We start from the raw sequence: 16270 nt of genomic DNA on the forward strand, positions 1-16270 counted from the left end.
AAAACTATAAAAATTATGGTTAGTGGTCTAAAAAACTAAAATGAGGACATATTTTCAAATAGCGACAAAGAACTTTTAAATTATTTGTAATCTTTATGTTTTTTTATCCAGTTGACCACTTGATTAAATGTTGCACTTCGGAGAGAGGATGTGGTGTTACTTCCAGAGCTGCAGACTTTGCAAATGGGGAACCAGGTTGGAGTTTCTGCTTCAGCTCAACATTCTGTGATTCTTGTCAAATCACTTAATCTCCCCATGTCTACAACCAAAATGAATTTGATCTTGTGTGATGTAACCAATGCTCATGTAAAACACTCCAATACCTGACAAGTCTGCACTATATAAAACTGCAAATACACACAAAATAAGGGTTTTGCACACTTCTGTCATTGGGCTACATGTGGGCTACATCTGGGTGATAGTTGTGCTGCATTTGGGCTCTTTTGTCTCTGGTGGCCATCTTGGGAGATTTATTTGATATGAAGTTTCCTAATTTCCTCATTTACTGCAGTCTCCTCAGTAGGAAATACTTTCAGTTTTTTACTTTGGTTCCATCAAGAAGACATTCAGACATGTCACACATTTGCCATAAATTCTGAATGTTAGCACTCTAGTTGCTCATTAGTTCACTGTAGTAAAGCTACTGCTCACCAGGGAAGTCTGCTGCTGGTATTCAAAGTGCATGTTTCAGTCTGCATGTCAGAATGTTTTTATGACATAGAAGAGGATTTGAGAAGTCAAAATGTGCCCTAATTTTTCTTTCTGCAGCACTAATCATAATTTCTATGGCAAAATGAACCCCCTCATTTTGTTCCTTTGTAAATTAAATGTTTTAAGTGTTACCACTTTATCCCAATCAAGATGGCTTCAGGTGTGCCATACTTTTGTCATAAGCAAGACTGTTAGCGCTCTAGATGTTTGTTAGAACACTCTGGGACATTCTGTCATTGGGCTATACTTGGGCTACATCTGGGTGATATGTGTGCTACAATTGGTCTCTTTTGTCTCTGGTGGCCATTTTGGGAGACTTATTTGTTATGAAGTTTCCTAATTTCCTTATTTACTACAGTCTCCTCAGTAGGAAATACTTTCAGTTTTTTACTTTGATTCCATCAAGAAGGCATTCAGATGTGTCACACATTTGCCATAAATTCAGAATGTTAGCACTCTAGTTGCTTATTAAATCACTGTAGTAAAGCTACTGCTAACCAGGGAAGTCTGCAGCTGGTATTGAAAGTGCATGTTTCAGTCTGCATGTCAGATTTTTTTAATGAAATAGAAGAGGATTTGAGAAGTCACTCAAAATGTGCCCTAATTTTTCTTTCTGCAGCACTAATCATACTTTCTATGGCAAAATGAACCCCCACATTTTGTTCCTTTTTAAATTAAATGTTTTAAGAGTTACCACTTTATTCCAATCAAGATGGCTTCAGGTGTGCAATACGTTTGTCATAAGTAGGACTGTTAGCAAGCTAGTTGCTCTTTAGAACACTCTGGGAAGCTGCAGTAGAACACAAAGGAATCAACTGACAGTCTCTGCCCTTGTTGGATGTACATGTTTTACTGAGAATGTCAGACTTCATTCGCACATGACTGAGAAAGATAATGTGAATTTACAGAAAATATGCTCTCAGTTTAGCTTATAGATCACCTTCCAAACCTCTGTGGGAAAAGCATGAGAAAATAGTTTTATCTCAAACATGATTCATGATATCTCAGCAGAAGGCTTTTTCACATGGTAAAATCACCTTAGAACACACCACAATTCCTAAAATGAGTATGGTACCATCAACAAATGATTTATAATGTAACTAAAGTCTTAAAACGTTCTATTAACTGCAATGCTTTTTAACGAGGTGCTATTGTTGCAGCGTGGAACGTCAAATTCCCCATTCGGCACAGACCAACTACCTCAGCATCCAATTCACTCACATACATTCATTGGTGGGGCCCATAACACCAATATACTCACACTCGGTTGACCTGTTTTCTGAGGGAAAATACGTTTCACAATGCTGACATGAGAGGAATACCTTCGCCCTACCCTAAATATACTGACATTAAACCCCATAAGGTGATGAATCATTTAGTTGTTTTACTTGGTTTCAATGAATAATGCTCGTCTATCTATACATCACTTCCTTACCACATTTCTTTTATTCAAATAACTGACACAACACATTTGTCAATTAATTAATATCTAAATTATTTTGCAAGGAAATTTAGTAATCATCATCAGCAGCATTTCAGAGCATTATATTTACCTATTCTTGCTAAAGTCGTCCTCTAAGTCAATCAGTCAACGAAGAATTTATTCAAAGTTTAGGCCGCAATTCTGTCTCTCATAGATTCAGGATAACAGCTGTCCAGCAGTGTCACCGTCCTCTCCGTCAGCATAACGTCAGGAAATCGTGTTCGTCAAAGAAGAGCGAGCCGGTCGTAGCGTTACTACCCTAATTCCCTACCTACTTTTATAATTAAAATGCTAACAAATATGTATCAAGATTGGATTTAGAGAGTTCTGATTGGTCAATTTCGACTGGCAATGAGGGGTTCTCAGGGTGTTGTAGCTGAAGTCATCGAACTTGCTTGTTCCGGCTTTTAAATTGGGCATTGTCTCTTAGTCTTGGATGAGTTCCCGGAATGACCATGGAGGGTACATGTTCACCCGGGGTCAGGTCCAGGCCACTGTTGCTGGCGGTGACGCATGCGCACTTCACCCAGAACCTTGTGTTGTCAAGGCAGTCACGTTTACTGTCCCGTTCAGCCATCTTGTATAGGCCGAAATGGTCAACTTAAGCAAAAGAAACACAAAAACGTAATTAAAAGATGGAAATGACTAATAAAATGTTATCCCCTTACTAATACCCATATGTGTGTGTATTTATCTAGCAGAAGCAACACTCAGAGCAGTTTATACTCACTGAATAAAGCACAAATCACAAATACATCACTTAAAGCAACATATAACATATATATTCTAATTTTCTACTATTAATATGTGTACACAAGTTAATTCACTATTAATATAGCCATGCAAAGTGCAATTCCCACGTATATTTCTCTTGTTAATATAGTTGGTGAGTTAACACTTCAAACAGATTAATATTACTATTAATTGATTATTCGGATTAATATAAACATGCAGAATGGGGTATACAAAATGTTGTACTACCCGCTCCAGCAATCCCCCCTTTGGTGATTATATCACCACACTAACATAACATTTTGTAGTCTTTTACAGAAATTTCGAATTGATTTCTTGTTTCATTCATATTTGAGTTTCCCCTGTTTCTTCTCTTTTTGCTGTTTCATACATGCTATCTTTTAACTCTTCTAGTTCTATTCCTTCAAATTCTCTCTCTTGTTTCTTTTCCCTTCTCCTTAAGTTTTCTCCTTTTATTCTTTCTTGGTTTTTATTCTTCCTACAACAAATACAACCTAGTCTTATTATTAATACTAAGAAAATCACACAAGTTAATGGAAATAATATCTTACCTATAAATGTACTACCAAGTTTTACTACAAAGTCTTTGATAGCTGTTATTTTCTTAACGATCTTCTCCCAAACACCTCCAACCTCCATTGGTACAATTTCGTCATGCAATTCTGTTATATTTTTAATATAAATTTTCAAATCTCTACTTTTGTCAGGAATGCAAGTACAACAATGTTGAACTTTCAGCATTCCACAGACTCCACCCTCTTTTGCCAATAAAATATCAAGGGCAAGTCGATTTTGCATTACCATAGCACGCATGGCAACCATTTCAGTATTTACCAATAAGAATCCTCCAGCGGTGCTTGTTGACAAGCGATCCACTACTGTTGAAAGTTTTCTAATTTTGTTCGCATTCAGAGATATTCCCACTGCGGGTATCAGTGCTCCAAAAATGTCATCTACAATTTCAGCCCAAGATTCTCTTTTACTTCGCGCTAAATGATTACCTCAGCTATGTACACCATCTTCTCCTCTATCCATGTGAAAAATCTTTGGAAAAACCAGGCCAACATAACATGTGCCATACAAATGGTCTGGCAAACGATAATATGCCCTGTTCCCACAAATGAAATACAGTCCTGGAAAGACTGGATCTCTTCCACCTTTAAATCCCCATCCTCCCATTATCCGGTATGTATCATGGCACTCACTATTCCCTAGAAAATAATTGTCATATGCCATTTGATTCCTTCTTATAGACAGTTTCTCTTTCTGAGGCCAATCTAAAGCCATAGTTGGACTCGATTCTTCTCTTAAATGTTTCTCCGTTTCTACATCCCAAACGGTTTTCTCCACTTTCCCTTCTGAAACCTTCCTTTGCATTTTCAATCTCCTTTCTTCAACCATATCCAAAAATGTCTTCTCCTCTTTCTTTAAACTGCAAGTCAAGTTATTTCTAAATATATATTCTAACGTTAGTTCATTTGTCTCTAAGAATAATTCCCCTAATACTTTTGCAGGTTTTACTTTGTTTAGCTTGTTAATTTCTGGTACTTGTGAAAATATAGTATCTACATCTGAGAAATAATACTCTAATTTACCTGTTTGATAAAACAAACTAGCTATTACACTACATGGTATTCCATATGTTACAGGAAGGTGATGATAAGTCACTCCTTCAGATACAGATGCAGGTAATTGCATACAAACGCAGCAATCCCTTACGTCCATAGTTTTTACATATTCATACAACAACTTTGAAAACACATTGTTAGAAAAATCTGTTATTGACCTGTCTTTATGTAAATAGTTTTTATCTACTCTAGTTGGAACTACCTTTTGAACCTTCCCTATATTAGCTATGGTATCACTATGTCCTTCTAATGTATCAATAGTAACTTTAAATGAAATTATTAGAGCAAGGATACTCCAAAGAAGCATTAATAATCCTGTACAATAACAACACATTTTGCACCATCTTCTAAGGAAGGTACATCTACTTTTACTACTTTCTATGTTTGCCATCTTTGTAAAATGAGCCGTGTCTTTTGACTTAGCCTCTTCTACTGCACAACTAGTTTCTAACCCTAGGCTTCTAAGCACCTACGTGATTCTACCAGTTTTTGTCTTTTTCAGTATTTTATTGTCTTTCCATTTGTAATTTCTTATCTCATTCAGTTTGGCATTTCATCATCTTTCACCTTCCCTTCATTTTCAACATACAGATTGTCCTGAACATCCGCTTCTTCTCCAATATCGGACAAGATAACTCTCAGGGTTTCCGATTCTTCGTCTTCCTCAACCACTTCCGGTACAACCACCTCTGGATTTTCTTGGCTATCCGCCTCTTCCTTCACTTCAGGCAGGGCCACATATGTCCATTCCGGTGATTTATACTTCTGGTTAGGTTTTCTTGTTCTTTTGCTTTCTTTGACTACCTTCCTCTTTCGATTTCTCCTGACTCGTTACTACATTCACCTGTTCAGCTCTTGGTGATTTTACACGTGACAGCCGATATCTCAGTCTCTTTATTTTGTTTGGCCACACTTCATCTTTGGCCGCTCTTTTCAGTTTACTCCCTTTATCATTCTTTTCAGTTCTCCAAGCTCACTTTCTCAGAACTCGGCTTTCTGGCATTTCATCCTCGCTTTCCTCAGACTCTGCTTCAACTTACTTTTTACCTTCAACGAGTTCTTTCTCCACCTCTTTTGTTTTCCCTACTTCTGTCCCTCCTTTAATCTCCGTCACGCAATCTTCCTGCTGACTACTTATCCCTGCTTCTAACTGGATGTTGGAGTTCCCTACACCTCCTCTGGGGTCTTCCGTAATAATCTTTCCCTCTCTCTCTGTATCTGGCACCTGTCCATCTAGAGATGTTGTTTCAGGAGGAATTTCTCTGAATCTTTCTTCTGGCACTTCTTTCTCACCGATTTCTTTTATTGTCTCTCCTCTGTCCTTTTCTTTGTTCTTCCTTTGTTCTTTCTTGGATGAATGGGCTCTTTGTTCGGTCTCTGAGTCTGAACTGGATTCAGAAATCTGCAATCTTTTTCTCAGGGAGTTGCTTCTGGGGACCAAAGTTAACCTTGGCTCTGTTTCCCCCCTTTCAGAGTTTTCTCCTTCCTTATCCTTTGGCTCTCCGTCATCTGACTCAGTACTGGATTCTGACTCATCAAAATACTCTTTCTCTTTACAATCCACTGGATTTGGAATTCTCAAGGTATGACTTGCATGGATCCAGTTCTTAAATCCAGCACACTTCACAGCTGTTGTCGTAGTCAAGATGACTTGCCTTGGTTTTCCCCACCTGGGAACCAAACAGTTTCTTCTTCTGTGTAGTTTTATCCTTACCCAGTCCCCTGGGCTCAGATCATGAGCTGGCTTCTTTCCAAGAGTGGTGGCATCCGCTCCAACCTGATGAAACACAGAATGAACTGCGTCAGCCAGGCTTTTACAGTATTCCAATACCATGTCATCAGTTATTGTCATCAGCTTGTTGACTGGTATAAATACATGTCTCATTGCACGTCCCATGAGGATCTCATGTGGACTCAAACCAGTAGTTCTGTCTGGTATTGATCTAAAAGTCATGAGTACTAGAGGCAAGACATCGGGCCATTTCATACCTGTGGCTAAACACATTTTCCCTATCCTGTTTTTAATAGTACCATTCATTTGTTCTACTACACCAGAAGCCTCTGGTCGGTAGGCACAATGTAGTTTTTGTCGTACATTTAATGCTTCACAAATCAGTTTTATGATCTCATTATGAAAATGTCCTCCTCTGTCTGATTCAATTGTTACTGGGAACCCAAATCTAGGTATATATTCTCTCAACAATAATTTTGCCACTGTCCTTCCATCATTTCTTCTTGTTGGGAACGCTTCTATCCATCTAGAGAATAGGCATACCATTACCAAAACATACCTCAATCTGTTACAAGGAGGCATTTCAATGAAATCTACTTGCATTCTGATAAAAAGCCCTCCCTCTCGGCCTATTGTTCCTAGACTCACCACTGTCTTTCTTCCTGGATTGTATTGCTGCCAAATTAGACATCTTTGACAGATACTTTCTGCCACAAGCCTGAACTTGGCATTATACCAAGTGTGTTTAAAGGACCGAATCATGGCATCTCTCCCTATATGTCCCTGTCCATGATACATCCGTGCCATGGCAGACATCATGCTATCAGGCATTACAGGTTTTCCATCTCGATAGACCCACACATGATCTTTCTCGCTTGGTGCACATCCTGCTTTTACCCACTGTTTTACCTCTTCTTCTCCTGCTTCTTCCTGCAATTGTCTCACCTCCTCCCGGGTTCCCACAGTGTTAGTAAACATTGGGAAACACAAAACCAATTCTTTTTCCTTTGCCCGATTGATTGAATTCTGATTTCGTGCACAATATTGTGCCATGTCATTGGCAAACTTGTTTCCAGTGGCAATGTAATCACCACTGCGGCTATGAGCAGCACATTTTACCACAGCCAATTGCCTGGGCAGCTGTATTGCCTCAAGCAACCTTCCAACCGCTTCAGCATTCTTAATGGGAGTCCCACTTGAGGTCAAGAAACCTCTTTGCAGACAAATTTGGCTGAAATCATGGACCACCCTGTAGCCATACTGGCTATCGGTTATCACAGTCACTCTTACACTTTTCCCAATCTTACATGCTCTGGTCAGGGCGATAAGTTCAGCTACTTGGGCCGACCTTACTCCTTTTAAATAGGATGCTTCCATCACTGCTGCAACTGTACATACTGCATATGCTGCACACAGCACTCCATCATCTGTTCGCAAACAGGATCCATCAACAAACATAACATAATCACTTTCTGGTAAAGGGTCATCTTATATGTCAGGCTTTGGTTTTGTGCAAAAATCAAGTACATCCAAACAATCATGATCTGCTTCATCTCTTACCTCCACATGCTCCACATCAGGCAACAATTTTGAAGGATTCACATTCACGCATCTCACAAGACTCACATTTGTGGCGCCCAAAATGACCTTTTCATACTTAGTCAGTCGGCTGTGCGTCATATACTGAGTACGACTCCTTGTTAAAAGAATCGCCACATCATGAGGCACAAACACTTTCACAGGATACCCCATCACAATTACTTCACTCTGTTCCAAACTTCGACATGTAGCAGCTACTGCTTTCAGACACCCATGAAGGGCTACAGCTATTGTGTCCAACATGGATGAAAAATACGCAATTGGTTTCCTCAGTTTTCCATGCTTCTGTACAAGAACAGAAAGTGCACATCCATTTCTCTCACTGCAATACAACTCAAACTCCTTGTCATAGTCAGGCTACCCAATGCAGGCGCTTCACACAATCCTTCTCTCAATTTCTTGAATGCTGCCAACTCCTCTTTGTTTAAATCAATTGGAGCTCTCACATCACTTCTTGTCAGCCGTACCAAAGGTTGTGCAATCAAGGAAAAATTTCCTATCCATTGACGACAATATCCAACCATTCCCAGAAACATTCTCACTTCTCTTTGGGTCATTGGTGGACTCATTCTTTTTATAATCCTGATTCTGTCTATGGTTATTTTCCTGTGTCCTTTCTCAATGCTGTGTCCCAAATATTGGACTTCTTTTTTACAAAATTGTAATTTTGATGGTGACACTTTTAGCCCTCCATCTGCCAAATGATTTAACAAAGCTACCGTGTCTACCTCACAAGCTTCACGAGTTTTCGATGCCACAAGTAGGTCATCAATATACTGGACTAGTACTGAATTTTCAGGCATTTCCAGACTCTCCAAAGACTTCTTCAATAGCTGATTGAATATCGAGGGACTTTCTGTATATCCCTGTGGAATTCGGCACCACGCCAAAATACGCTTGCCGAAACGAAATGCAAAAATTTGCTGACTGTCATGGTGCAATGGGATGGAAAAGAAAGCATGGCACAAATCAATCACTGTGTACCATTCTGCATCATGAGGAATCTGATATAAAATCACAGATGGATTTGGTACAATGGGACAACATGGTACAACAATTTTGTTTATCTTTCTCAGATCTTGCACTATTCTGAACTTCCCACTAGGCTTTTTCAGTCCCATTATCGGTGAATTACATGGCTACTCATTATTTCTCTCAATATTCCTTGCCTTATCATTTTCTCAATCACAGGAGTAACTCCTTCAATTATTTCAGGAGTCAATTTATATTGTGGGACATTTGGATAACTTACTCCTTCTTTTACAGTTATCTTTACTGGATCTATATTCCTCATTAATCCTACATCTTCTCCTGTGAAATCCCAAACTTCTGCTTTTACTGATTGTTTAAATTCTTTTGGTAGTTCGTCAGGGTTGAATACAGCATATGTTCCTGTAACCTCTTTCTCTCTGTTTGCCAGTATCATTTTATACAACACATCATCATCGGGTGTTTCAAAAGCTATTCCATCTAGAGTACAAAATATAGTGCAATTCATCTTGCACAATAAATCCCTACCTAACAAGTTCACAGGACTAGTGTCACACACTACGAATCTTTGCATTTCGGAAAATTTCCCTATACTAACTTTTACTGGTTCTGTAAGGTACGTTTTAATCTGTCTGTTGGAGACCCCAACTACTTGCATCGTTTCATCCGAGAGAGGAAGATTCTTAACATCAGCTGATCTAACAGTTGATCGAGTAGCACCAGTATCAACTAGGAAAGTAATATTTTCATTATTAACCTTTCTATCTACGAATGGGCCTGTCTGGTCTACTTCTAGAGTTCCACCAATTACGCACTCTTCTTCCTCCCTTCGGCACTGTCAGTAACCCTCTTCTGAATCGCTTTCATCGCGTTGCAGCCAATACTGCGAAGCAGCGCTATCGTGTTGTGGCTTATTTACCTGTTCTTCGTTGTAGAATCCATTCTCCTTACTATACTTCTGGCAATTTTTGTTCTGTGGAAAAGGTGGTTTTGGTACCTGATTCTGTTGTGTTACAACCTGCTGCTGTTGTTGCTGTTGACCACTCACCTCATTCTGCACCTGTGGATTCAATGAGGCATTTTCATCGTTAGTACTTGGAGGAAAGTTCCAGTCGGATTTCCAATGCCCTATCCTACCGCAATTATGACACGGAAATTTCTTTTTAGCTTTCTCAATATTCCCTTTATTTTTCCCAGGATGAAATCTCGGTTTTGACCCGTCTTGTTCCACCAATTGTGCTTCTTGTCTCTCTGCTACTTTTACCTGTGCCCACATTGCCTTCTCTTTTAGTTTTCGCTGTTTTGCTTCAATTTCATCACTGAAATATTTAGCATGTCTCAATACTTTATCTATTTTCTTGTTTTGCCAATGTACCGTATGCTGTTTTATCATTTCACAAATTTCTGGATGAAGACCATATACAAACCTGTATACGAAATGACTCAAATCCTTGTCACTCAAATTCTCATCTCCACTGAATTGTTTAAAGGCTAAAATTAACCTTTCATAATAGGCATGTACTGATTCTTTGCTTTCCTGATGTGTTCTGTCAATATTCACCCAATCTGTCTCCTTAGGGGGTACTTTGTTCTTCAAAAATGCTATAACCTGTTGGTATTTCTTCATTACCTCAGGGTCTGGGGCTCCTGTCTTAGGATCCCTCGGGTATTCCTGGGTTGGCCAATCTATTACTATTTTGCATTCTGTCCATAAATCAGCTGGTACAATTATGTCAAACAAACTATTCAAATCAATCCACGATACTTTGGCTAATTTCACAAATCTGTCTACCTGTCTATACCACTCGACGGGCTTTTCACGCAGTCGAGGGAAGTCATTCGTAAATGACAAAATATCCTGTCTAGTCCATGGGACATGAACATATCCTCCTCCTGGAATCTCTCTCATAGGGTATTCTGTCACAACCTTCTCTTTTTCTCTCATCGGATAGGCTGAAAATGTTTTGTCTGAAACTTCGTCTCGCTTACGATACCATCTGCTCTTCCATTTGTCCACGTCTCCCCATTTTCTCAACAAAATAATTATATCCTTAATCTGACCTATTCGTCCTGTAGTATTCATGTTTTCAATGTCTGTTTCAGTGAAATCTACTCGATAGGGTTTCTGTAAGGCTTTTACCTTTTCAATATCAATGCCCATTTCATTTGCAACTTCTTCTAATCTTTCATGAAGATTTTTCGCTCTCCATGTTACGCTTTTGCATAGAAATAACAATTCCTAATTTTGGTACGTTTTTAACTTCTCTGTTGGGATAGTACCTACTATTAATTCTTCCAGTACCATTCGTAATTTAGCTACATCTATCGACTGAGATTCCTTGTCTTTCTTTTGAAAGCTTCTCAACCATTTACTCAACTCCTCTGTAGATGGTCCTACTGGCTTCTCTACATTTCCTTGTCCAAAATCTTTTTGTGTTTCTGACATGGTCTCAATCATAGTCATACGCTTCTCTGCACAGTTCTGACCTACAAACGGGTTGTTTGAAAAATTCGGTTCAATCATACTCATAGTCTGTCTCCGTGGATTCTCATCCTGACTCACTCTTGGTTGTTCAACTGGTTTATTACGCTTATAAGGGACTCTCAAATAATGCTCACTGTCCTTTTTCCTGTCAAAAATAGGCATTACTGGACCTATCGTTGCTGGTACGGTTACTGCTTCCAGATTCTTAGTTAATTCTCTTATTTTCTCCGTTAGTTCTAGGGTTGTTTTGGCTAATTCTGCTGAATTTTCTCCATCCAATTTTCCTCCAGACTTCTTTTCTACCTCTCTATTAGGATTATTTCTTTCCAAATCTTGGAACTCTGGTTCTGATTTTATGATTCGTACTGTTTCTTTCAATGGGGCACTTGGAGTTAATATTTCTGGTTCTGGTCGGTATGGTGGTGGATTCTTATAGAACATATCATCAAGAACATCATCCTCAGATTCATTCACTCCATACCCTCTCGATTTCACATTATGCCTCTTTTCTACACACTTTCATCCTTCATGCTCTCCTGCAGTTCTTACGGGAAACAAACCCTCAGTCATACTTGCATTCTGCCACCTTCTCATTCGATCCTCATGTGTCTCATGTCCGTACGATCTGCCAAACAAATACCTATATCCTCTACCGTTTCTCTGTCTTTCTCGGTCATGCATTTCGTCTTCCCATTCCGTCAAAGCTTCAAATTGAGTCGGTCTAGGTCTCGGTTCTAAATTCATCATTTTCTCTCTCAAATTTCTCAAAACAGCCAAATTAAATGAACCATGCTCTGGAAAAGCTAACACTCCGTCCTCTTTTGTATACTTGACCCAGTTGTGTAACCAAATACAGGTGTGATATCCATATTTCGCAATCATTAAAGATGCAGGGGTTTTCGGCGGAGGAAGTAACTGTCCTTCCCTAGTTTTGACCTGTTTGTCTTAAACCACTTCTTAATTTTCCTGAACCATGACATTTTCTCTTTTTCTGGTGGATCGTAATTCATTTTCCCTTCTTTTCGTATCTCACTAGTTTCTCCTTGCAACTGTACCGCTTTTCTATCCAATCACAGCACGACCCACACTAAAGCACCAATCCAGAACATCTATGTCGCTGTCACAATCCTCCAATCCCAGCGCGACTCACACTAACGCACCAATCCGGAGCATCTACGTCACCCTGTATTTTTCCAATTGCAGCACGGCGCACACTTAACGCACCAATCCAGAGCGTTTTACGTTTCTGTCCGGCTGTCCAATCCCAGCGCGGTCGTTCTGACGTCAGCAGCCGCTGCGGCAGCTCCTGCTCCTGTCTACCCCTCCTTTACAAATCTGCTCAGTAAGTTTTTGTTTCAATTTTTACAATTCTGTTAGTAACAACATGAAAACGTCTCCATTGTCCGCTTCGCTAACCAAAGAATAGCAATAGACCTTTCCCACGAAAATTCCGTCTTTCCCGAGAGCAGCGCTTACCTCTGCCCTACTACGGAATCATTATTTCCGTTGATAAAGTAGTACATCCCTCTACTTCACCCTTCTAACAAGCATTAGCTAACTGTTTCTCTAGTATTTAAGACACATAGGTGCCGATTCCGATCCGTTAAAAATATTCCCCGTGCGAATCGTATCCGGATTTTTTTACGTACGAATCGTACAAGTCCCGTACAAACTGGCAAGTACGATTCGTATGTTAAAAAATCCATACGAATCGCATTGGGGAAATTCCCCGACACGTCCTCGGGTCGGAAAAAGTGTCCGACACGTCCTCGGACAGTTTTACGTATGAATCGGTAAACTGAAGTCCGAGCGCGCAAGTACGATCCGTCCCGTCCGTCCGAATGCACAACCGTATGGAAAAAACACCGTACGGAGCGAACTCCCATAGCAACCATGGAGACGTCCAAACATGTGGCCGCATACGCGCCGAACACCCCCCAGCCCACACCCCCAAGTACGCGGCGTACCCCCAGCCCCCCTCCCATGTATGCACCATACCCCAGCACCCATACATGTACGTGCCGTACACCCAGCCCCCCGTATGTACGTGCCGTACCCCCACCCCCCCTGTTGTTCAGTGCGTACCCCCACCCCCCGTAGGTACGGAGCGTACCCCCCCACCCCACCCCGTAGGTACGGAGCGTACCCCCACCCCGTAGGTATGGAGCGTACCCCCACCCCCGTATGTACGGTGCGGACCCCCACCCTACCCCATAGGTACGGAGCGTACCCCCACCCCTGTAGGTACGGTGCGGACCCCCAGCGCATAGCGCTGGGGGTCCGCACCGTACCTACGGGGTTGGGGGTACGCTCCGTACCTACGGGGTGGGGTGGGGGTCCGCACCGTACCTATGCAGTGGGGTGGGGGTCCGCACCGAACATACGGGGGGCTGGGGGTACGGCGCATACATACAGGGGGCTGGGTGTATGGCGTGTACATGTATGGGTGCTGGGGTATGGTGTGTACATGGGGGGGCTGTGGGTACGGTGCGCACGTGTAGGGATAGGGGTACGGTGCGTACCGAGCCCCCTTTTCATCATGCGTCGTAGCGTACTTAGCTTTTCCGCCACTTTTTGGGTCCCGTAAAAATTTTGCCGTGCAAAGTGCTGTGGGTACGAATCGTACTTGCTGATCCGTGAAACGCTGCCTGACTCCGTGCGAATGTCGCGTACGCGGTGTTCCGGATCCGAATTGTGGGTCTATTTTAGCCGGTCGGTGTTTTTTACGATTCGTACGGAAATGGTGTTTCTGTACGAATCGTACTTGCGGGTTTGTAAGGTGTTTTTCCCGGGTAGGAGTTGGACGGAGAAAACGCTCCGTCCGACGGTTCGTACCCGGGTTTTACAGGATCAGAATCGGCACCATAGTTGGAGACCAAAGGCTCCTGAGAAATAAACCCAGAGTTTCACAATTAACCTAAATGCTATTTCGTTCACGCACTTTGACACTAGAAAATGTAGTACATTCACCCAGAATCCTGTCTTTCCCGGGAACAGCGAACAGTCTGTCCTATTACAGAATTATGACATACGTTAACAAAGCAACGCTTACCTCTCCTTTGTCCTTCTAACAAGCTCAGAGAGTACCTATTACCTTTCCAGTGTTAAGCGTTATCGGAATGCCAGTTGGATCCCTGGTACCTAAGACCAGAATTTCACAGATCACCTTCGCTATCATACACACTTCTCTCATACAGAAAATGTCTCTAATGGCAACACACAGCGATGTCACCGAATCGAACCCAGACAATGCGTCGTGCAACTTCAATCGTCACACGTTTTCTCCTGCGTACCTACAGGATAACAACAATTCCGTCTTTCCCAAGAACAGCGCTCACCGCTGCTCTACTACGGAACCGTTACAAACTTCCGACTTCCTACATCCCAGAAGTCGTGCTAACGACATAAAACACGACGCAACTCAACATAGAGTGTTAGTACATAACCAGTATCAATAACCAATAATCAGTAAGCTATTTACAAGCAATAATCATCAAACCAAGACAATAAAACCATCGTCTTGATACCAGAAATCTGTTGCAGCGTGGGACGTCAAATTCCCCCTTCGGCACAGACCAACTACCTCGGCATCCAATTCACTCACATACATTCATTGGTGGGGCCCATAACACCAATATACTTACACTCGGTTGACCTGTTTTCTGAGGGATAATACGTTTCACAACGCTGACATGAGAGGAATACCTTCGCCCTACCCTAAATATACTGACATTAAACCCAAGATATCCCTCCCATAAGGAGATGAATCATTTAGTTGTTTTACTTGGTTTTAATGAATGATGCTCGTCTATCTATACATTACTTCCTTACCACATTTCTTTTATTCAAATAACTGACACAACACATTTGTCAATTAATCAAATACTCTTTATCTAAATTATTTTGCAAGGAAATTTAGTAATCATCATCATCAGCATTTCAGAGGATTATATTTACCTATTCTTGCTAAAGTCGTCCTCTAAGTCAATCAGTCAAAGAAGAATTTATTCAATGTTTAGGCCGCAATTCAGTCTCTCATAGATTCAGGATAACAGCTGTCCAGCAGTGTCACCATCCTCTCCGTCAGCATAACGTCAGGAAATCGAGTTCGTCAAAGAAGAGCGAGCTGGTCGTAGTGTTACTACCCTAATTCCCTAGCTACTTTTATAATGAAAATACTAACAAATATGTATCAAGATTGGATTTAGAGAGTTCTGATTGGTCAATTTTGACTGGCAATGAGCGGTTCTCAGGGTGTTGTAGCTGAAGTCATCGAACTTGCTTGTTCCGGCTTTTAAATTGGGCATTGTCTCTTAGTCTTGGATGAGTTCCCGGAATGACCTTGGAGGGTACATGTTCACCCGGGGTCAGGTCCAGGCCACTGTTGCTGGCACACTTCACCCTGAACCTCGTGTTGTCAAGGCAGTCACGTTTACTGTCCCGTTGAGCCATCTTGTATAGGCCGAAATGGTCAACTTAAGCAAAAGAAACACAAAAACGTAATTAAAAGATGGAAATGACTAATAAAATGTTATCCCCTTACTAATACCCATATGTGTGTGTATTTATCTAGCAGAAGCAACACTCAGAGCGGTTTATACTCACTGAATAAAGCACAAATCACAAATACATCGCTTAAAACAACATATAACATATATATTCTAATTTTCTACTATTAATATGCGTACACAAGTTAATTCACAATTAATATAGCCATGCGAAGTGCAATTCCCACATATATTTCTCTTGCTGATATAGTTGGTGAGTTAACACTTCAAACAGATTAATAATATTACTATTAATTGATTATTCGGATTAATATAAACATGCAGAATGGGGTATACAAAATTTTGTACTACCCGCTTCAGCAATATCATGTATATTGGTCC

Source organism: Triturus cristatus, chromosome 10, assembly GCF_964204655.1.
Source record: "Triturus cristatus chromosome 10, aTriCri1.1, whole genome shotgun sequence".
NCBI lineage: Eukaryota > Metazoa > Chordata > Amphibia > Caudata > Salamandridae > Triturus > Triturus cristatus.